Raw genomic sequence first — 23,681 nt, forward strand, 5'->3', positions numbered from 1 at the left:
ATATATGGGTACATATATATTAATGTTTTTATATGTGTATATATATTTACAGCCATATATACACATATAAAAACATTAATATATATATGTACACATATAAATATATATATATATAAATATATAAGTGCATTATATCCCTTTGCCATTAAGCAGATAAAAACATGATAAAACATATTTATGCAATATTCATATTTAATAAAGATTTTAACTATGTGTTTACTTTAAATATTTGACATTTGGTAATGTGAATATGCTATGTTGTATGCCCGATGGGTGCTTGTTTTTTTAACATTTTTTTTCTCTCCTTTGACTTCTATGGGGAATGTGAAAATGCAATGGAGTTCTTACGATCTCGGGTGTTAGTTTTTTTCCTTTTTTTTTCTCCATTGATCTCTATGGAGGATTACATGCACACGCACGTGAAAACGCAAGTCAGTTTATGTGCGGGATTCGGGTTAACTCATGCGCAAAATAAGTTGTTTTGCAACTTGTAATACCTGCGCAACCGCAAACGCTCAAAAACCTTAACATGTGCAGTATTTTCGCAATTGCGAAAAACAGATTTGCCGTGCGACTTGTAATCTTGCCCTTGGTACAGAGTCTCTGTAGTATTCTGTGGCAGTAGTGTATGTAACTATGATCAAAGAAAAAACAGGTATAACTTGTAACCATATACACTAAAAAACAATCGCCTAGATTTAGAGTTTTGTCGGTAAAGACCTGCAGTGTTTTTTTCCAGCGCACCCTTAAGACAACACTGGTATTTAGAGTTGTCTGAATGGCTGCGTTAGCCTCAGAAAAGGGAGCGTTGAGCATAATTTAGCTCCACTTCAACCCTCAATACCAGCGTTGCCTACGGTAACGGTAAGCTGGAAAAACGTGCTATTGCACGATATCCCCATAGGAAACAATGGGGCTGAGCTGGCTGTAAAAAAAACTAACACCTGCAAAAAAGCAGCGTTCAGCTCCTAACGCAGCCCCATTGTTTCCTATGGGGAAACACTCTCTATTAGTCTACACCTAACACCCTAACATGAACCCCGAGTCAAAACACCCCTAACCTTACACTTATTAACCCCTAATCTGCCGCCCCTGCTATCGCTGACACCTACATTATATTATTAACCCCTAATCTGCCGCTCCAGACACCGCCGCAACCTACATTATAGCTATGAACCCCTAATCCCTGAGCTACGGAATTTGGCGGCACTATACAAATAAATGATAATAATAATAATAATCTGCTGTCCCTAACATCGCCGACACCTATATTATATGTATTACCCCTAATCTGCCCCCCCAACGTCGCCGCCACCTACCTACACTTATTAAACCCTAATCTGCCGACCGGACCTCGCCGCCACTATAATAAATGTATTAACCCCTAAACCGCCGCACTCCCGCCTCGCAAACACTATAATAAATTTTATTAACCCCTAATCTGCCCTCCCTAACATCGCTGCCCCCTACCTACAAATATTAACCCCTAATCTGCCGCCCCCAACGTCGCCGCTACTATAATAAAGTTATTAACCCCTAAACCTAAGTCTAACCCTAACACCCCCCAACTTAAATATAATTTAAATTAATCTAAATAAATTTACTATAATTAAATAACGCCTAGATTTAGAGTTCTGCGTTAGCCGTCAAAACCAGCATTAGGGGGTCCTAACGCTGGTTTTTACTGCCCGCTGGTATTTAGAGTCAGTCAGGAAAGGGTCTAACGCTCACTTTTCAGCCGTGACTTTTCCATACCGCAGATCCCCCTACGCCAATTGCGTATCCTATCTTTTCAATGGGATCTTTCTAACGCCTGTATTTAGAGTCTTGGCTGAAGTGAGCGTTAGAAATCTAACGACAAGACTCCAGCCGCAGAGAAAAGCCAGGAGTTAAGAGCTTTCTGGGCTAACGCCGGTTCATAAAGCTCTTAACTACTGTGCTCTAAAGTACACTAAAACCCATAAACTACCTATGTACCCCTAAACCGAGGCCCCCCACATCGCCGCCACTCTATTAAATTTTTTTAACCCCTAATCTGCCGACCGCACACCGCCGCCACCTACATTATCCCTATGTACCCCTAATCTGCTGCCCCTAACACCGCCGACACCTACATAATATTTATTAACCCCTAATCTGCCCTCCCCCAAAGTCGCCGCTACCTACCAACAATTGTTAACCCCTAATCTGCCGACCGGACCTCACCGCTACTATAATAAATGTATTAACCCCTAAAGCTAAGTCTAACCCTAATCCTAACACCCCCCTAAATTAAATATAATTTTTATCTATATTATTATTATTATCTTATTAAATAAATTAATCCTATTTAAAGCTAAATACTTACCTGTAAAATAAACCCTAATATAGCTACAATATAAATAATAATTATATTGTAGCTATTTTATGATTAATATTTATTTTACAGGCAACTTTGTATTTATTTTAACTAGGTACAATAGCTATTAAATAGTTATTAACTATTTAATAACTACCTAGCTAAAAGAAATACAAAATTACCAGTAAAATAAATCCTAACCTAAGTTACAATTAAATCTAACACTACACTATCATTAAATAAATTAAATACAAATACCTACAAATACATATAAATAAATACACTAACTAAAGTACAAAAAATAAAAAAAAACTAAGTTACAAAAAATAAAAAAAATAAGTTACAAACATTTTAAAAATATTACAACAATTTTAAGCTACTTACACCTAATCTAAACCCCCTAATAAAATAACAAAGCCCCCCAAAATAAAAAAATGCCCTATTCTACATTAAAAAGTTAACAGCTCTATTACCTTACCAGCCATTAAAAGGGCCTTTGCGGGGCATGCCCCAAAGAATTCAGCTCTTTTGCCTGTAAACAAAAAATACAACCCCCCCAACATTAAAACGCACCACCCACATACCCCTAATCTAACCCAAACCCCCCTTAAATAAACCTAACACTACCCCCCTGAAGATCATCCTACCTTTAGCCGTCTTCAGCCAGCTGACCACCTATGGAACAGAAGAAGAAATCCGGAGTGGCAGAAGTCATCATCCAAGGGGCGCTGAAGAAGTCTTCCATCCGATTGAAGTCAACATCCAAGCGGCATCTTCAATCTTCATCCATCCGGAGCCGACGCGGAGCCATCTTCTTCCACCAACGACTGAACGACGAATGACGGTTCCTTTAAGTGACTTCATCCAAGATGGCATCCCTCGAATTCCGATTGGCTGATAGGATTCTATCAGCCAATCGGAATTAAGGTAGGAAAAATCTGATTGGCTGATTAAATCAGCCAATCAGATTGAAGTTCAATCGGATTGGCTGATCCAATCAGCCAAACAGATTGAGCTTGCATTCTATTTGCTGATCGGAACAGCCAATAGAATGCAAGCTCAATCTGATTGGCTGATTGGATCAGCCAATCCGATTGAACTTCAATCGGATTGACTGATTTAATCAGCCAATCAGATTTTTCCTACCTTAATTCCAATTGGCTGATAGAATCCTATCAGCCAATCAGAATTCGAGGGACGCCATCTTGGATGACGTCACTTAAAGGAACCGTCATTCGTTGTTCAGTCGTCGGTGGAAGAAGATGGCTCCGCATCGGCTCGTCTGAAGAGGGCTCCACTCCGGATGGATGAAGATTGAAGACGCCGCCTGGATGTTGACTTCAATCGGATGGAAGACTTCTTCAGTGCCCCTTGGATGATGACTTCTGCCGCTCCGGATGTCTTCTTCTGTTCCATCGGTGGTCGGCTGGCTGAAGACGGATAAAGGTAGGATGATCTTCAGGGGGGTAGTGTTAGGTTTATTTAAGGGGGGTTTAGGTTAGATTAGGGGTATGTGGGTGGTGGGTTTTAATTTTGGGGGGGTTGTATTTTTTTTTACAGGCAAAAGAGCTGAATTCTTTGGGGAATGCCCCGTAAAAGGCCCTTTTAAGGGCTGGTAAGGTAATAGAGCTGTTAACTTTGTAATGTAGAATAGGGTAGGGCATTTTTTTATTTTGAGGGGGCTTTGTTATTTTATTAGGGGGCTTAGATTAGGTGTAAGTAGCTTAAAATTGTAGAAATATTTTTTAAATGTTTGTAACTTATTTTTTTATTTTTTGTAACTTAGTTTTTTTTTAGTTTTTGTACTTTAGTTAGTTTATTTAATTGTATTTAATTGTAGTTATTTGTAGGTAATTTATTTAATTAATTTCATTATAGTGTAGTGTTAGGTTTAATTGTAAGGTTAGGATTTATTTTACATGTAATTTTGTATTTCTTTTAGATAGGTAGTTATTAAATAGTTAATAACTATTTAATAACTATTCTAACTAGCTAAAATAAATACAAAGTTACCTGTAAAATAAATATAAATCCTAAAATAGCTACAATGTAATTATTAATTACATTGTAGCTATCTTAGGGTTTATTTTACAGGTAAGTATTTAGTTTTAAATAGGAATAATTTATTTAATGATAGTGTAGTGTTAGGTGTAATTGTAACTTAGGTTTGTTTTTATTTTACAGGTAAATTTCTCTTTATTTTAACTAGGTAGCTATTAAATAGTTATTAACTATTTAATAGCTATTGTACCTAGTTAAAATAAATTGAAATTTGCCTGTAAATAAAAATAAATCCTAAAATAGATACAATATAATTATTATTTATATTGTAGCTATCTTAGGGTTTATTTTACAGGTAAGTATTTATTTTTAAATAGGATTAATTTAGTTAATAAGAGTTATAATATTTAGATGTATTTAATTAATATTTAAGTTAGGGCGGTGTTAGGGTTAGACTTAGGTTTAGGGGTTAATAACTTTATTATAGTTGTGGCGGTGTAGGGGGGCAGGATAGGGGTTAATAAATTTATTATAGGTGGCGACGGTGTAGGGGGGAAGATTAGGAGTTAATACGTTTAATATAGGTGGTGGCGGGGTCCGGGAGCGGCGGTTTAGGGGTTAAACAATTTATTTAGTTGCGGCGGGGTATGGGATCGGCAGGATAGGGTTTAATAAATTTATTATAGGTGGCGGCAGTATAGGGGGGCAGGATAGGGGTTAATAGGTATTATGTAGGTGGTGGCGGGGTCCGGGAGCGGCGGTTTAGGGGTTAATCAGTTTATTAGAGTGGCAGTGGGCTCCGGGAGCGGCGGTTTAAGGGTTAATACATTTATAAGAGTTGCGGCGGGGTCTAGGAGCGGCGGTTTAGGGGTTAATAACTTTATTTAGTTGGGGGGGGGCTCCAGGAGAGCCGGTATAGGGGGTAGAACAGTATAGTTAGTGTGGGTGCTTAGTGACAGCTTGTCAATAAAGCTGTAAAAAAGCCGAAGAGCAGCGAGATCGGATGAGTGATAACTATCACAGTCCACTGCTCATCGCCCCGTACTTGGTGCGCGGCTTTTTGACAGATTTATTGATAACTTTGGAGAGCGTACTCAGGTCCGCGGCGGCGATGGTAGGCGAGCTTAGGCGGGCGTATTGGGGCCGGCGATGGCAGGTAAGTAGACACGTTGATAACTAGAGGCCTATGGGTTAAAAAAAATTATTATAGGGTTTGCAATGTGGGGGGGCCTCGGTTTAGGGGTTCATAGGTAGTTTATGGGTGTTAGTGTACTTTATAGCACAGTAGTTAGGAGCTTTATGTTCCCGCGTTAGCCCATAAAGCTCTTAACTACTGACTTTTTTGGATGGTAGGAGTCTTGTCGGTAGAGGCTCTACCGCTCACTTCTTCCAAGACTCGTAATACCGGCGTTAGGCAAATCCCATTGAAAAGATAGGATACGCAATTGACGTAAGGGGATCTGCGGTAGCCTCGAGTCGCGGAAAGAAAGTGAGCGGTAGACCCTTTCCTGCCTGACTCTAAATACCAGCGGATGGTAAAAAGCAGCGTTAGGACCCCTTAACGCTGCTTTTGACGGCTAACACCAAACTCTAAATCTAGGCGAATGTAATAAAACAACAGTGTATCAAAATAACAGTGTATCAAAGTATGCAACAGTGAAACAATGTATCAAAATATTCAAGGATATGTGGAAAATCCAAAAGTGGAAATAAGGTAAGTGAGAGTCTCAGTAAACCTGATATTGCTTGATAGAAGTATAATCCGTCATGGACCATAGGAGAGAAAAGAGAAAACAATGGAGAAGACCGTATGGGCTAATTTCCAATATCAAAGGGAGAGGTACTCACACTTTACAGAGCTATATCTAACCTCTTAAATGGAAGGCAGGCAGGTACAAAGCCCCACAGCTTTCCAAACAGCTCCCAAATTTGCTCCAGGGATCCCAAAGGGGCAAATGAAACTCAAATAATCACAAGTGGGAACATTTTAAATTTATATTTATTAAAAGCAAAGGACATGAAAACATACTGCATCAGTCTGGGACAAGGGCTATGAATAATCATTCAGTTTGTGGCCAAAAGGTTTTCAGCAAAGGGACCGGATAGCAGTGGCGTCACTAGGGGGGAAAATGCCCAACCCTGGAAAATGGCTTGCCCCCAGTGGCGACTCTAGGAAAAATATATAGGGGGGGCACATAAGATACCACAGTCAAACTGGTGGGGGGGGGCAATAATAATTTTCACCACTAAGTGCTTACTTCTATTTACCTATTTTTCTCTTGGTATCCAAGAGAGCATACTGAGGTAGACTCATAAGTATGCATGTGTATTGAGCACTAAAGCAGCAATATTTTCAAATGTTTGTAGCAATATAATACATATAGTGCACAATACACATGCACACTTCCGTGGCTACCATAATATGCATGCAAACAATAAGGAGGAAATAAAGTGCTATATCAGAAGTATTTTTTTTAATTTAATATTAGCATCCTGAACCCTACTCTAGTAACATTTCTGTAAAAAAAAGGTCAACTGTCTTGCACACCCAAATATTTTACCAAGAAGATATATAAAGTTGCTGGTAACAGACACAGTATAATAATTTGGGGGATTTTTTTTTTAGAACATTCAGTCAGCACAGTGAATGATGTCAATCATCATCATGTATTCTCTTCTTTGTTTTTTTAATGATTTTTTTTTCATTATTTTTTTAATGACTGACCTGCTCTGCTCAAGTCAACTTGCAGACCCAAAGAAATTACCAAGCAGGAAGCAGATTAAAAAAGTTGGTATAATGCCTGGTATGGTAAGCAATGGTATTATCTGTGAGTATTTTTAAAATGTGTTTTAACTTTTGTGAATTAACTGGCACTGACTGGCTGTCTCCCTGTGGACTGTCCGACTGACTGAGTGACTGCTGACAGCTGCTGTGGCTGAGAGTGATTGTGGCGCATTGTAGACAGACCAGTCTGTGTCACCGATGTCGTGACCCGGTCCAAAAGGAGAGAGCTCAGCTGATTCTGGGGTAGGTAATCATAGTGTTATGAATCTGTTGTACTAAAGACTTTAAGTTGTTAAAGTGTAAACGTTTTAAAAAGAAAAAAAAAATCCCCAATGAAATGTGTTATTTACCAATACCATTACTTACCATACCAGGCATTATACCAACTTTTTAATCTGTTTCCTGCTTGGTAATTTCTTTGGGTCTGCAAGTTGACTTGAGCAGAGCAGGTCAGTCATTAAAAAATAATTTAAAAAATCATTAAAAAAACAAAGAAGAGAATACATAATGATGATTGACATCATTCACTGTGCTGACTGAACGTTCTAAAAAAAAAAAAATCCCCAAATTTTTTTACAGAAATTTTACTAGAGTAGAGTTCAGGATGCTAATATTAAATTGTGTATAAAAATAAACACCCAAAAAAATATTTCTGATATAGCACTTTATTTCCTCCTTATTGTTTGCATGCATATTATGGTAGACACGGAAGTGTGCATGTGTATTGTGCACTATATGTATCTTATTGCTACAAACATTTGAAAATATTGCTACTATAGTGCTCAATACACATGCACACTTCTGAGTCTACCTCAGTATGCTCTCTTGAATACCAAGAGAAAAATAGGTAAATAGAAGTAAGCACTTAGTGGTGAAAATTATTATTGCCCCCCCTCCCAGTTTGACTGTGGTATCTTATGTGCCCCCCCCCTATATATTTTTTCTAGCGTCGCCACTGCCGTATAGCCTCAAAAAGTTCAGTCTTACGATACAAAAGTTTGCAAAGTCTTGTAAATCTTCAGTATCTAAGGTAAGTTTCACTAGCAGTCAGCTTTTTAAAGATAATAGGTTTTAACAAATGTTGTCCTTTTAAATATCCTGATATCTTTGCTGAAGGAATATGACGTAGTTCATTACGTTGCGGTCACATGATCGTATGTTGGTGTTCACAAGATCATCATATCTGTATGTTGTTCAGGATTTGTGCTAATATAGTTCGTTATAGACAAGAGTCCTTATTGAATTCACAATATTACAAATTAAATTTCTATTTACAATTTAAAATGCAAAGTGTATTAAAAAACTAAATTCTAAAACATATTACACAATTAAAAAATAAATTAAATATACTATGTCACTTGGGATTCAAACCACTAAACTACAAGGAACAATCTTGTTCTAAGGGAATGCATTACTATTATGTTATTCTATCAGGTATAGAATATTAGGAAGAAATTAGAGAGACATATAAATGAATTTAGAGAGACATATACATTTCTATTAAAATAACATTTCAAATGCCTAGCATATTTAGAAACATATTTCTAAATCATATTATATAATTAAAAAATTAAAAAATATTAGTTAAAAATGTATAGTTTCACTTGGAATTCAAACCACTAAAAGACCAAATATCCCCTAGTTATTTTAAGGAATAGAGAGAATTTAAAAAAAAATATATACCAAAAAATATACCTTAAAAGAGAGTGAATAGGGGGATATTTACAAGAAATGGAATAACTCAAAATCGTTGTTGAGCCCACTTGGTAAAAAGGTGCTTGGGTTAAAAATCCATCTCATCTCGGATCTACCTAAACTATTGGCTAGAATACCTCCTCTCCAGTGAGGTGTTATCTTTTCATTTTCCACATATTTCACTATATGTCCAGGGTCTTTATTGTGTACCCTTTTGAAATGCTAGGATACAGCGTGGAGATCATATCCCTTTTATATGTTGTATATATGTTCTTGAAAGCATTTCAAGAGTTTCCTACTTGTATGGCCAACATACTGTAAATGACAAGAGCATTCCAAAAGGCACACAACATTGTTTGAGTGACAAATAATTAGTTTATATATATGTCTCGCTAAATTTATATATATATGTCTTGCTAAATTCATTTATATGTCTCTCTAAATTCTTCCAATATGTTATATTGCTTTGATTGTACAGGGAGTGCAGAATTATTAGGCAAATTAGTATTTTGACCACATCATCCTCTTTATGCATGTTGTCTTACTCCAAGCTGTATAGGCTCAAAAGCCTACTACCAATTAAGCATATTAGGTGATGTGCATCTCTGTAATGAGAAGGGGTGTGGTCTAATGACATCAACACCCTATATCAGGTATGAATAATTATTAGGCAACTTCCTTTCCTTTGGCAAAATGGGTCAAAAGAAGGACTTGACAGGCTCAGAAAAGTCAAAAATAGTGAGATATCTTGCAGAGGGATGCAGCACTCTTAAAATTGCAAAGCTTCTGAAGCGTGATCATCGAACAATCGAGCATTTCATTCAAAATAGTCAACAGGGTCGCAAGAAGCGTGTGGAAAAACCAAGGCGCAAAATAACTGCCCATGAACTGAGAAAAGTCAAGCGTGCAGCTGCCAAGATGCCACTTGCCACCAGTTTGGCCATATTTCAGAGCTGCAACATCACTGGAGTGCCCAAAAGCACAAGGTGTGCAATACTCAGAGACATGGCCAAGGTAAGAAAGGCTGAAAGACGACCACCACTGAACAAGACACACAAGCTGAAACGTCAAGACTGGGCCAAGAAATATCTCAAGACTGATTTTTCTAAGGTTTTATGGACTGATGAAATGAGAGTGAGTCTTGATGGGCCAGATGGATGGGCCCGTGGCTGGATTGGTAAAGGGCAGAGAGCTCCAGTCCGACTCAGACGCCAGCAAGGTGGAGGTGGAGTACTGGTTTGGGCTGGTATCATCAAAGATGAGCTTGTGGGTCCTTTTCGGGTTGAGGATGGAGTCAAGCTCAACTCCCAGTCCTACTGCCAGTTTCTGGAAATCACCTTCTTCAAGCAGTGGTACAGGAAGAAGTCTGCATCCTTCAAGAAAAACATGATTTTCATGCAGGACAATGCTCCATCACACGCGTCCAAGTACTCCACAGCGTGGCTGGCAAGAAAGGGTATAAAAGAAGAAAATCTAATGACATGGCCTCCTTGTTCACCTGATCTGAACCCCATTGAGAACCTGTGGTCCATCATCAAATGTGAGATTTACAAGGAGGGAAAACAGTACACCTCTCTGAACAGTGTCTGTGAGGCTGTGGTTGCTGCTGCACGCAATGTTGATGGTGAACAGATCAAAACACTGACAGAATCCATGGATGGCAGGCTTGCAAAGAAAGGTGGCTATATTGGTCACTGATTTGTTTTTGTTTTGTTTTTGAATGTCAGAAATGTATATTTGTGAATGTTGAGATGTTATATTGGTTTCACTGGTAAAAATAAATAATTGAAATGGGTATATATTTGTTTTTTGTTAAGTTGCCTAATAATTATGCACAGTAATAGTCACCTGCACACACAGATATCCCCCTAAAATAGCTATAACTAAAAACAAACTAAAAACTACTTCCAAAACTATTCAGCTTTGATATTAATGAGTTTTTTGGGTTCATTGAGAACATGGTTGTTGTTCAATAATAAAATGAATCCTCAAAAATACAACTTGCCTAATAATTCTGCACTCCCTGTATGCATATCATGTACATTGATAGAATAGCATAGTGGTAATACATTCCCCCCTTAGAACTAAGTTGTCTCTTGTGTTTTATTGGTTCAAATCCCAAGTGACACAGTATATTTAATCTATTGTTTAATTATGTAATATGTTTTAGACTTATATTTTTTAATACACTTTGCATTTTAAATTGTAAATAGAAATGTAATTTGTATATTGTAACTCAAATAAGGACTCTGGTTCATAACGCACTATATAAGAATGAATCCTGAACAACATAATGATATGACGATCATGTGATCACCAAAATACGATCATGTTACTGCAACGTAAGGAATGACGTCACATACCTTCGGCAAATCAGAAGATGCCGGTGTTCAGGTAAGAGGCCGAACTTTTGAAAAGAGCGAAGCATGTCACTTCCTGTGAAGTTACATCAGATTTTTTACACATTTTGGCCCTAATGCGCATGTGTGCCAGCGTCATCACATAGCTGGCCGCATACTTCACTGGTAAACTATTTAGACCTGTGAAATTCAGAAGCCTTTCTATAGCGCATGCGTGGGATTTTCTATCACAAATGGGGGGTTTATGGAAAGCTGTTTATTCGTCTCCTCTGCTTCTTTTGCTGATCCTTACTGCTGCAAAAAAAGGTTTAAACAATGACATTGAAGGGAGCCTGTTAAAAGCTGCATTGGATCAGCAGAAGAAGCAGTGGCAATAGCCGAGTGGCTGTTTGTCATACACGCACGGAGACTCAGCTTAATGGGAGTAGTTGCAGCGGGGGCGCGGACATCCGATTATTGCCGAGGAGACGAATAAACATCTTTCCATAAACCCCCCATTTGTGATAGAAAATCCCACACATGCGCTATAGAAAGGCTTCTGAATTTCATGGGTCTAAATAGTTTACCAGTGACATATGCGACCAGGTATGTGATGACGCTGGCACGCATGTGCATTAGGGCCAAAATATGTAAAAAACTCACAGGAAGTGACATGGTTTTCTCTTTTCAAAAGTCTGGCCTCTTACCAGAACACCGGGATATTTAAAAGGATGACATTTGTTTAAACCTATTAACCTTAAAAAAGCTAGCTGGCTGCTAGTGAAACGTACGTCGGATACTGGAGAATTACAGGACTTTACAAACTTTGGTATCGTAAGTCTTTTTTGAGGCTATCCGGTCCTTTTGCTGAAAGCCTTCTGGCCGCAAACTGAACGATTATTCATAGCCCTGGTCCCAGACTGATACAGTTTGTTGTCATGTCCTTTGCTTTTAATGAATATATTTTACATTTTCCCACTTGCAAATATTTGAGTTTCATTTGCCCCACTTGGGCTCCCTGGAGCAGATTTGGAAGCCGTTTGGAAAGTTGTGGGGCTTTGTACCTGCCTGCCTTCCATCTAAGAGCTTAGATATAGCTCTATAAAGAGTGAGTACCCAGAGGCGGCTCTACCATTAGGCCAAATAGGCGATCGCCTAAGGCCTCACTCATGATGGGGCCTCACACAGGGGCAAAGGAAAATACACTCCCACTGGATCCACACACACAAAATAAAAATGAGATAGGACTATGTGCTTTTTAATTAGGAAGAGATAGAGAAGTGAAAGTAAAATAGGGGCTCCATTAAAAGCATAAAATGCTGGAGGGTCCACCCAGTGGCCTCTGGTTCCTAGGTTGCATAAGGCTGTATTATACTCCATGTTGTGTGATAGGAACAGCTACACAGAGTCTGCTTTTTAGCATTTTTTAACACGTGTAATTTTAATGTAACATTTAAATAACTTCAATTTTTCTCTGCTAAATGGATTTTTATTTTCTATTTAAAATGACAGTAAAGTCAACATTTGGACAGAGCATAGAATTTTAATCAACTTCCCAATTTATTTATTTTATCAAATTATCTTTGTTCTCTTGTATCCTTTGTTACAATTTAATCCTAGATGAGCTCAGGAGCGTGGACATGTCTTTAGCCATCTGGCAGCAGTGTTTGCAAAAGTGTATATCAATGCTATACATAGTTACATACACTGTAATAAAGCAACAGTGTATCAAAATAAAAGTGTATCAAAGTATGCAACAGTGAAACAATGTATTCAAGGCTATGTAAAAATAAGATAAGTGAGAGTCTCAGGAGGCTTGATAGAAGTATAGTATCTTCTAGCATTTAGAAATCTACCTAAATCTAGGTAGTGCTCGTTTTACAAGTTGAAAGTTAAAAGTTTTGCTTGCGCGCTAACCCGATGCGTGCAAAAAGTCGAACTTTGAATATCATGATCACGTTAATGTATTCCCCCACAGAAGTCAAGCCTGATAGCATATTCTCAAGTGCACTAACCCGAGATGAAAATATTAAATTAAAACTTGACATTTCAACAATGCATAAAATGTTTAGTTATTGTGAAACATTATTGCAATATACATTCATTATTTATTTGGCAGCCTTTTGTTGCAAAATACATGTAAAAAATGTGCTTGTTTCAGTTACTCCCAGGGATGATTGTGTTAATACTTTAAGGCAATTTATGCAAGATTTTGTTTACTTTTCCCTACCTAAGCTTTTACTGTGTCACATGTTTTTAAAAGGGGATGATCAGTTTTACATAAACACTCGTGATAGGCAAATCATTATTTGCAATAGTATCCAAGTTGAATCAGTACTAAACCACCTTAAAGGGACAAAATTAAACTTTCATGATTCTAATAGGGCATGCAATTTTAAACAACTTTCCAATTTACTTTTATCATAAAATTTGTTTTGCTCTGTTGGTATTCTTTGAGGTATGCTAATTCTACACAAGCTCATATGCTAATTTCTAAGACATTGAACTGCCTCTTTTTGACAGTTTTTGACAGTTAGACATGGCTAGTTCATGTGTTTCATATAGATAACATTGTGCTCCCTCCCATAGAGTTATTTATGAGTCAGCACTGATTGGCTAAACTGCATGTCTGTCAAAAGAACTGAAATAAGGGGGCAGTCTGCATATTGGATAGCAAGGGTTCTTTTGATCTGGGGGACAGGGAAATGAGTGAGAAGACTAAACATAAAACAATATACTCATTTGACAAAATAAAGCTGCAGGTTTTCATAACAAAATGATTCTTACTTATGGAGGTTTATAATCATGTAGTTAACAATTTGTGTTTAGTGTCTCTTTAATATTTCCCATTCCAATGCTCTTCACATAGCAGAATATGTTCTATTTATTCATAAATACATATTTCTACATATATCTGATAATATTCTGGTACAATATATATATACTTATATATATATATGAAACAATAGAGCGTAGGGAACCGATACAACAGTAGTCCTCATATTGACTGGATTGTATGCAACCCATTGATTTACAATAGACTTGGTGCTGGACTAAGATTGTATCTGAAAAAAGCTTTGGAATTGGGACTGTATCTATTACTTTGTATTTATATCATAGATATTGCATAACTAACTGTATATACCTACATAAGAGTAATACGATCTGTGGTCCATTTACAGCTAGATACCACTTTTACTATTCAGCACAAAACCCTGAGCGCAGACATTCACCGCTTTTTTTACTAATTATATATATATATATTTAGAATTGAGGAGAAAATGCACTCCAAACTTACGAAACAGTCAAATGCCCTGGGTGCAGCAAACAAATGAGTAGAAAGTAGAAAAAAGCGCACTCCAAAGGAAACTTTGTAATATAATGTCACTTTAATCAGTGAATGTTTTCGGACCTAAAGAAGTCCGTCCTCAGATCAATAAGTGTACAATCAAGTAAACTTACCCTCCACCAAGTATATAACACCGTGCCTATGACCGGACAACCAAGCTCTCCCGGGTAGATCCGCCCCTCAGTGTGATGTCATCATCCCGGGCAGTGTGGGCCCAGAGCCGTACAACCTCTAAAATAAGCAGTGATAAAACATTGAAAATATCTGAATCGAACAAGCAACAATAATAATATGTGCAGAAATATAAATGTTGGTGTTCATATTCTTCAAAACACATAAGCTGCACGGAACACCCATGGTAAACATGGTAACCAAAATAATACAAACAGGCGTCATGGTAAAACCTTCCAATCACAAACCGTGCAACATGTGAAAGTGAAGACCATAAACAACAAGAGCTAAACAGATACGAGCGCTACATATAACAAGCCGAATGCAGTTACACATATATCAATAATGCAGGATAAAAAACGCTGAACCGCAATCCAAGCATGGAAAATTAAACATAGTAGAACTCAATATATAAGTGGTCAGAATATACTAAACCTGCAAAAAGAAATGTTAATGCACATAAGAAAAGGACACTAAACTGTCAAATCTGTAAGGGAAGGAAAGCCAAGCAAAACACACATCACAGTTGCGATAGCAACATAATACCAAAACATAGGCAGAACAATTTTGATTGGCCCCATCCCTGACAGAAGAAATACTACCTATGAAAAAAACAATTAATTAATGCAATACATTTTTAAAGCAAAATCCTTAAAGCAATATTTAAAGCACTATTTGTAAAGGCAATTTTTTTAACTAACAGGTATATGCTACTGTAATCACATAAATAAATAAATAGCATAAATAGATAGCAGGTTATAAAAACCATAAATCAAGGAGCATATTAATGCACAAACTACAAATAGCTTCAATAATGCTATGAAGAATGGATCTGAACTCTCAGAAAAACGAGACTCTCAAGGATATAAAGTTATTCAAGAATAGCTTGCCAATCCAAGTGGGTATTGAGACCCTTGGGGATCAGGGTTTCCAGATGGTATGTCCACCTAGCCTCTCTTTGTAATAAAAGTCTATTGCGGTCGCCCCTTCTCGGCATGGGTGGGATGTGGTCGATGATAGTATACTTTAGGTCAGTGACCCTGTGCTGCAGTTGTTGAAAGTGTCGTGCCACTGGTTGTTCTGAACCCCCCTCCTTAATTGCCATCCTAATGGCGAACGATGATTGGCCATGCGTGTGCGGAGATTATCCACAGTCTTTCCGACATAAAACAGTCCACACGTGCAATGGATTAAATATACAATATGTGTTGTGGTACAAGTAAGTCTGTATTTATGTTTGTAGATCTTTCTTTTATGTGGATGCGTAAAAGAAGTTCCAGTGATCAAACCTCCGCAAATGGTACAACCTAGGCTTGTTGGTATCCAACCACGTAGTCTTCTTGTAACATTTTTGTGGGTCGGTCTGAACCAAAAAGTCTCTCAAGGACCTCGCCCTCCTATACCCTATCCATGGGGCAGGCATGTTGAGGAGGGGTAATGTGTGGTCACTGTTGATAATCTCCCAGTGTTTATTGATTGCAGATGCTATCCCATTTTTATCCCCTGTATAAGTTGTAACAAAAGTCATTCTGTTTTCATCAGACTTTCTGGTTATGTTAGGGGTTTCCAATACCTGTTGACATTGGTCACGTAACAGTTTAACAGGATATTGTCGTTCTTGGAACCGAGTCTGCATTTCTACAAGTTGAAGCATCTTATTCCCTTCATCTGTGTTGTTTCTTGCTACCCTTTGTAGTTCAGACTTGGGTAGCGCTTTCTTTAAAGCTGGAGGATGGCAGCTAGTATAATGGAGCAATGCATTGCGGTCAGTCTCCTTACGGAATAGAGTAGACTGAATCTTACCATCCCCTTTGTAGAGACGTACATCCAAGAAATCGATCTGTGACTGATCGTATTGTATCTTAAAATTAAGTGCCACATTGGTATCGTTCAACTGGGTAAACCAACTGGGTAAACCTAGGGACATGGCCACAGTTGAAAGTTCAGGCTCAGGTTCAGGCTCAGAAGGTGAGCATCCACCAAGCTCCAGGATACAAGTGGAACAATCAAGTGGAGTAACTACACGCTCAAAAAACTTGTCAGGAAAAGATTCCAGACCAGGAGAGGGGGACACAAAGAGAAAGCCTCCGGCCATGCCTCAGAAATAGCTATGCAGAACATTGTTGTCAATCTGAGTGATCATCAACTGTCTGACCTTGAAATAAAGGTATTAAATAAGGGGTTAACTTTTATCCCTACGACCAGGACTGATTCATTTGATCTCTTTATTGATTCAAAAAAAATTCAAAGATTATTACTCCTGAAAGAGAAAGTTGCCTCCAATCAACATGAGCACAGACAGTTTAGCAAAAAGTCAACGTATACTCCTCAGTCCAATAATCCAAGTATTAACACATTTATAAGACTGAGCCTCAATGAGATGGAGAAATCCATTAGTCAACATCAAAATGACACCTTCAACAACTTCACAAGACGTGAATGGGCTGCATTAAAGTCGCTTTCCAATGATAAGAAATTGTTCATAAACGAATACTGATTATAAACAAGAAATCCTCTCCCAACTTGGGGAACAGAACACCTAAAAAAAGCTTACCGGTGACCCTACGTCTAGATTTAAGAAACAAATTGATGGTTATTTATAGACGGCCTATGACCAGGGCATACTGGACAAGGAAACTTTGGCTTATCTTACAGTCACTCACCCTAGAATTCCGGTGATTTATACTCTACCCAAAATTCACAAACAACTTCAGAAACCGCCGGGGAGACCGATAGTCTCTGCTATAGGATCAATTCAACAACCTATCGTGACGTTTGTGGATTCTTTCCTTCAGCCTTTAATTACTAATATGACTTCCTATCTTAAGGATTCAGCTACACTATTGCAGCTATTATCTACCCTGGAGAATTCTGTCTGAGTACCAATTACTTTCGGCTTGAAAACCAATTCTATCTTCAGCTGACTGGGACTGCGATGGGGTCCAATGTGGGCCCATCCTACGCGAACCTTTACATGTCCATGTTTGAAGAGTTTGATACAGATCTCTTTGGGAGCAAACACATAATATTATTCAGGAGATATATTGATGACCTCTTCCTCATTTGGAGAGGAAGTGAGGAAGAATTAAAGTTGTGGTTTACCCAGTTGAACGATACCAATGTGGCACTTAAATTTAAGATACAATACGATCAGTCACAGATCGATTTCTTGGATGTACGTCTCTACAAATGGGATAGTAAGATTCAGTCTACTCTATTCCGTAAGGAGACTGACCGCAATGCATTGCTCCATTATACTAGCTGCCATCCTCCAGCCTTAAAGAAAGCACTACCCAAGTCTCAACTACAAAGGGTAGCAAGAAACAACACAAATAGGAAATAAGATGCTTCAACTTGTAGAAATGCAGACTCGGTTCCAAGAACGACAATATCCTGTTAAACTGTTACGTGACCAATGTCAACAGGTATTGGAAACCCCTAACATAACCAGAAAGTCTGATGAAAACAGAATGACTTTTGTTACAACTTATACAGGGGATAAAAATGGGATAGCATCTGCAATCAATAAACACTGGGAGATTATCAACAGTGACCACACATTACCCATCCTCAACATGCCTGCCCCACGGATAGGTTATAGGAGGGCGAGGTCCTTGAGAGACTTTTTGGTTCAGACAGACCCACAAAAATGTTACAAGAAGACTACGTGGTTGGATACCAACAAGCCTGGGGTGTATCATTGCCTTGGTTGTACCACTTGCGGAGGTTTGATCACTGGAACTTGTTTTACGAATCCACATAAAAGAAAGATCTACAAACATAAATACAGACTTACTTGTACCACAACACATATTGTATATTTACTCCATTGCATGTGTGGACTGTTTTATGTTGGAAAGACTGTGGATGATCTCCAAGCATGGCCAATCATCGTTCGGCCATTAGGATGGCGATTAAGGAGGGGGATTCAGAACAACCAGTGGCACGACACTTTCAACAACTGCAGCACAGGGTCACTGACCTAAAGTATACTATCATCGACAACATCCCACCCATGCCGAGAGGGGGCGACCACATTTCATAGGCAGTATTTCTTCTGTCAGGGATGGGGCCAATCAAAATTGTTCTGCCTATGTTTTGGTATTATGTTGCTATCGCAACTGTGACGTGTGTTTTGCTTGGCTTTCCTTCCCTTACAGATTTGACAGTTTAGTGTCCTTTTCTTATGTGCATTAACATTTCTTTTTGCAGGTTTAGTATATTCTGACCACTTATATATTGAGTTCTACTATGTTTAATTTTCCATGCTTGGATTGCGGTTCAGCGTTTTTTATCCTGCATTATTAATACATGTGTAACTGCATTCGGCTTGTTATATGTAGCGCTCGTATCTGTTTAGCTCTTGTTGTTTATGGTCTTCACTTTCACATGTTGCACGGTTTGTGATTGGAAGGTTTTACCATGATGCCTGTTTGTATTATTTTGGTTACCATGGTTACCACGTGTTTTCTGTGCAGCTTATGTGTTTTGAAGAATACGAACAACAACATTTATATTTCTGCACATATTATTATTGTTGCTTGTTCGTTTCCGATATTTTCAATGTTTTATCACTGCTTATTTTAGAGGTTGTACGGCTCTGGGCCCACACTGCCCGGGATGATGACGTCACACTGAGGGGGATCTACCCGGGAGAGCGTGTTTGTCCGGTTGTAGGCGCAGTGTTATATACTTGGTGAAGGGTAAGTTTACTTGATTATACACTTATTGGTCTGAGTACAGACTTCTTTAGGTCCGAAAATGTTCACTGATTAAAGTGACATTATATTATAAAGTTTCCTTTGGAGTGCGCTTTTTTCTACTTTCTATATATATATTTATATATGATTATATATAGATATAGATACTGTATATACAGATATAATAAAATACAAAAACAAATGTGATGGTGCACAAAAAAGGATAAAAGTCCCAGGTTTTCACGGTGGTAATGCTCAGCAGGTGAACCTCAGGGAAAAAAACATGAATAAACATATATAGTGAAGTTCTGTGGTTATGTGAAATTTACAGCAGAACCTAGAAAAGGTACTCATAGTCTAGAGCTTCAAAATCAAGCTCTAGATATATAGGCACAGGAAGCTCCTAATAGGAGGCAAGGCAAAGAAGGATATTCCAGCCCCAAAGGATGAATCAGAAGTAACAAATTTATTAAAAACAAGTCACAAGGCATATAATGAGACAGTCCCAATCATAGACTACTACACGCAAAAGACTGTGTGTATCACAATGTCCAATGAATACTCTGTTAGTCCGGTAATGAACAAGGCTCCACCCCTTTTGTGACGTCACTACTCCAACATATGTTTCACAAATCACAGCTTGGCTTTTTCAAGGATGACTTCAAGATGATTCTGAAGACCTTTTATAGTTGTAACTCCAATTCATTTATACATAATCAACAAACAAAAAATTAAATAAAATGTTCATTAAAACCTTATAGATCTAAAGGTAAATAAGGGTAAAATACCTTTAGACTTATAAGGTTTTATTGAAATGTTTTATATAATTTTTTTGTTTGTTAATTATGTATAAATGAATTGTATTTGATAAGATGCCAATTACATATATTTCTGCTATGTGGCAAAAGTATTTTTCTTAATTGAATCAATAAGACATGAGGAGTCAAAACACCTGCATAAGAATCCAGGACCCAATCAGAAGTGGAGTTACAACTATAAAAGGTCATCAGGATCATCTTGAAGTCATCCATGAAAAAGCCAAGCTGTGATTGGTGAAACGTACGTTGGAGTAGTGACATCACCAAAGGGGTGGAGCCTTGTACCGGACTAACAGAGCATTCATTGGACATTGCGATACACACAGTCTTTTGCTTGTAGTAGTCTATGATTGGGACAGTCTCATTATATGCCTTGTGACTTGTTTTTAATACATTTGTTATACTTTTTAACTACTTCTGATTCATCCTTTGGAGCTGGAATATAATTATTTGCCTTGCCTCCTATTAGGAGCTTCCTGTGCCTATATATCTAGAGCTAGATTTTGAAGCTCTAGACTATGAGTCCCTTTTCTAGGTTCTGCTGTAAATTTCACTTAACCACAGAACTTCACTATATGTGTTTCTTCTTGTTTTTTTCCCTGAGGTTCACCTGCTGAGCATTACCATCGTGATAACCTGGAACTTTTATCCTTTTTTGTGCACCATCACATTTGTTTTTGTATTTTATTATTTCTTATATTTGGATTTAAGCAAGTTAATATATTGTTTTTTGTTCTTATATATACATATATATATATATATATATATATATAGGTAACATACTTAGAACATGTTACCATATGTGAAATATTTAGAGTAAATACACAGTATAACACTTTATAAAATATGAATATTGCATAAATATGTGTGTACATATGTATTTATGTGTTATATGCCTGTAGATACATATATACACATATAAATACATTAGAACACACATATACACATACATATACATATATTGAGGCCTATTTATCAAATGTCTGTCGGACCTGATCCGACAGTGTGGATCAGGTCTGACAGACATCGCTGAATGCGGAGAGCAATACGCTCTCCGTATTCAACATTGCACCAGCAGCTCTTGTGAGCTGCTTGTGCAACGCCGCCCCCTGCAGTCTTGCGGCCAATCAGCCGCCAGCAGGGGGGTGTCAATCAACCCGATCGTACTCGATCGGGTTGAATTGTGGCGATCTCTGTCCGCCTACTCAGAGCAGGCGGACAGGGTTATGGAGCAGCGGTCTTTATTCCCTGTCAGTGCAATCTCAGATTATATTTCAGTGTGGGACACCAAGGGGGATTATGAACAACATTTAAGGAGGACGTAGAGGTAAGTCAGATAGAGGAGCTGAGATATAATGAGGGAGGAAGGGGAAGTGAAAGGTAGGGAGGAAGAAGACTTTTCCGAAACAACATGCCAGTGAGGCACTTGATTTGCGACAGCCCGACACGTTGGAATTCAACACTCCTAATGTTCGACCGCCAGCTCCAACAAGAAAAAGCCGTTAACGAGTATTTGTATGACCAGGGTGCTAGGACAGCCTCTGCGGAGCTGGGAATTTTTTTGCCACATTACTGGACGCTCATGCGCAATGCCTGTAGGCTCATGCGTCCTTTTGAGGAGGTGACAAACCTAGTCAGTCGCACCGAAGGCACCATCAGCGACATCATACCATTTGTTTTCTTCCTGGAGCGTGCCCTGCGAAGAGTGCTGGATCAGGCCATAGATAAGCGTGAAGAGGAAGAGTTGTGGTCACCATCACCACCAGAAACAGCCTTATCAGCATCGCTTGCTGGACCAGCGGCAACGCTGGAAGAGGATTGTAAGGAAGAGGAGTCAGAGGAGGAATGTGGCTTTGAGGAGGAGGAGGAACGGGACATGAGTAGCTCGGCATCCAACCTTTTGCAAATGGGGTCTTTCATGCTGTTGTGCCTGTTGAGGGACCCTTGTATAAAAAAAGCTGAAGGAGAACGACCTGTACTGGTTGTCCACGCTACTAGACCCCCGGTATAAGCATAAAGTGCCTGAAATGTTACCGAATTACCGCAAGTCGGAAAGGATGCAGCAGTTCCAAAATAAATTAAAAAGTATGCTTTACACAGCGTATAAGGGTGATGTCACAGCACAATGGGAATCTAACAGGGGAAGAGGTGAAAGTAATCCTCCGACTCCCACGACCACGCCGGCAAGGACAGGACGCTTTACAGACGTGTTGTTGATGGAGGACATGCGGAGCTTTTAAAGTCCTATGCATCGCCACAGCCCTTCGGGGTCCACCCTCAGAGAACGACTCGACCGACAGGTAGCAGACTACCTCGCCTTAACTGCAGATCTCGACACTCTGAGGAGCGATGAACCCCTTGACTACTGGGTGTGCAGGCTTGACCTGAGCTATCCCAATTTGCGATAGAACTTCTGGCATGCCCCGCTTCAAGTGTCCTGTCAGAAAGGACCTTCAGTGCAGCAGGAGGTATTGTCACTGAGAAGAGAAGTCGCCTAGGTCAAAAAAGTCTAGATTACCTCACCTTTATTAAGATGAATGAGGGATGGATCCCGAAGGGACTGACATTGGGCGATACATTCGAGTAAAAAAGGCCTGATGAGATGAGCTGCCTTGGGCTAAAAATGGTCCACGCTGCTGTATTTTATCTTCGAATGCCGGATGTCTTGTGTGACTTATCCGCCACCAACTAGGGTTCAAGCCGCAATGTTTTAGGTCACTTTCTGCCTGGAAAACAAACATCAATTTTTCTGGCCGCTGCTACAGCAGTGGCTGCAACAATACCTAATTTTTCAGGCATGTGTACATGACAAATTTTTCTGGCCTCTGGTGCTGCACTGTGGCTTCAAAAACCAAACCAAAAAAAAGGCACGTAAACTGATAGGAATAGTACTACTTAACACACCACTCCTATCTGGTGGCACATTAGATTGCACGCGCAGTGCCCCAAATTTGAAGTAGGAGGACCGACCAAGCATCTTTTTCCATCTCCCGGTTCCTAAAATCCATGCCATATACACGTCCCCTGGCACCGCAACTGCCTCTGGGAACCTTACCATGGGTCTCAGACCGCACGTCTTGTAATTCTCTGTCTGGGAAATTATCTATCTATCAAATCTATCTATTTATCTATCAAATCTATCTATCTATCTATCATATCTATCAAATGTATCTATTGCATCTATTGATCTATCTATCTAATCTATGTATCTATCTATCTATCAAATCTATCTCGTGGCTGGACTGTTATCTGACAGCCACTTGTGTTTCGGCCAAAATGTCCTTCGGCCAAATGTCCATCTGCCAAATGTCCGTCGACTAAAAGTCCGGCCACGAATGCATGCGCAGTGCCCCAAATTTGAAGTAGGAGGACCGACCAAGCATCTTTTTCCATCTCCCGGTTCCTAAAATCCATGCCATATACACGTCCCCTGATAGGGGACGTAACAGGGATTAAACTGATAAGAATAGCACCACTTAACACAC

This window comes from Bombina bombina, chromosome 3, assembly GCF_027579735.1.
Source record: "Bombina bombina isolate aBomBom1 chromosome 3, aBomBom1.pri, whole genome shotgun sequence".
In the NCBI taxonomy this organism is placed as follows: Eukaryota; Metazoa; Chordata; class Amphibia; order Anura; family Bombinatoridae; genus Bombina; species Bombina bombina.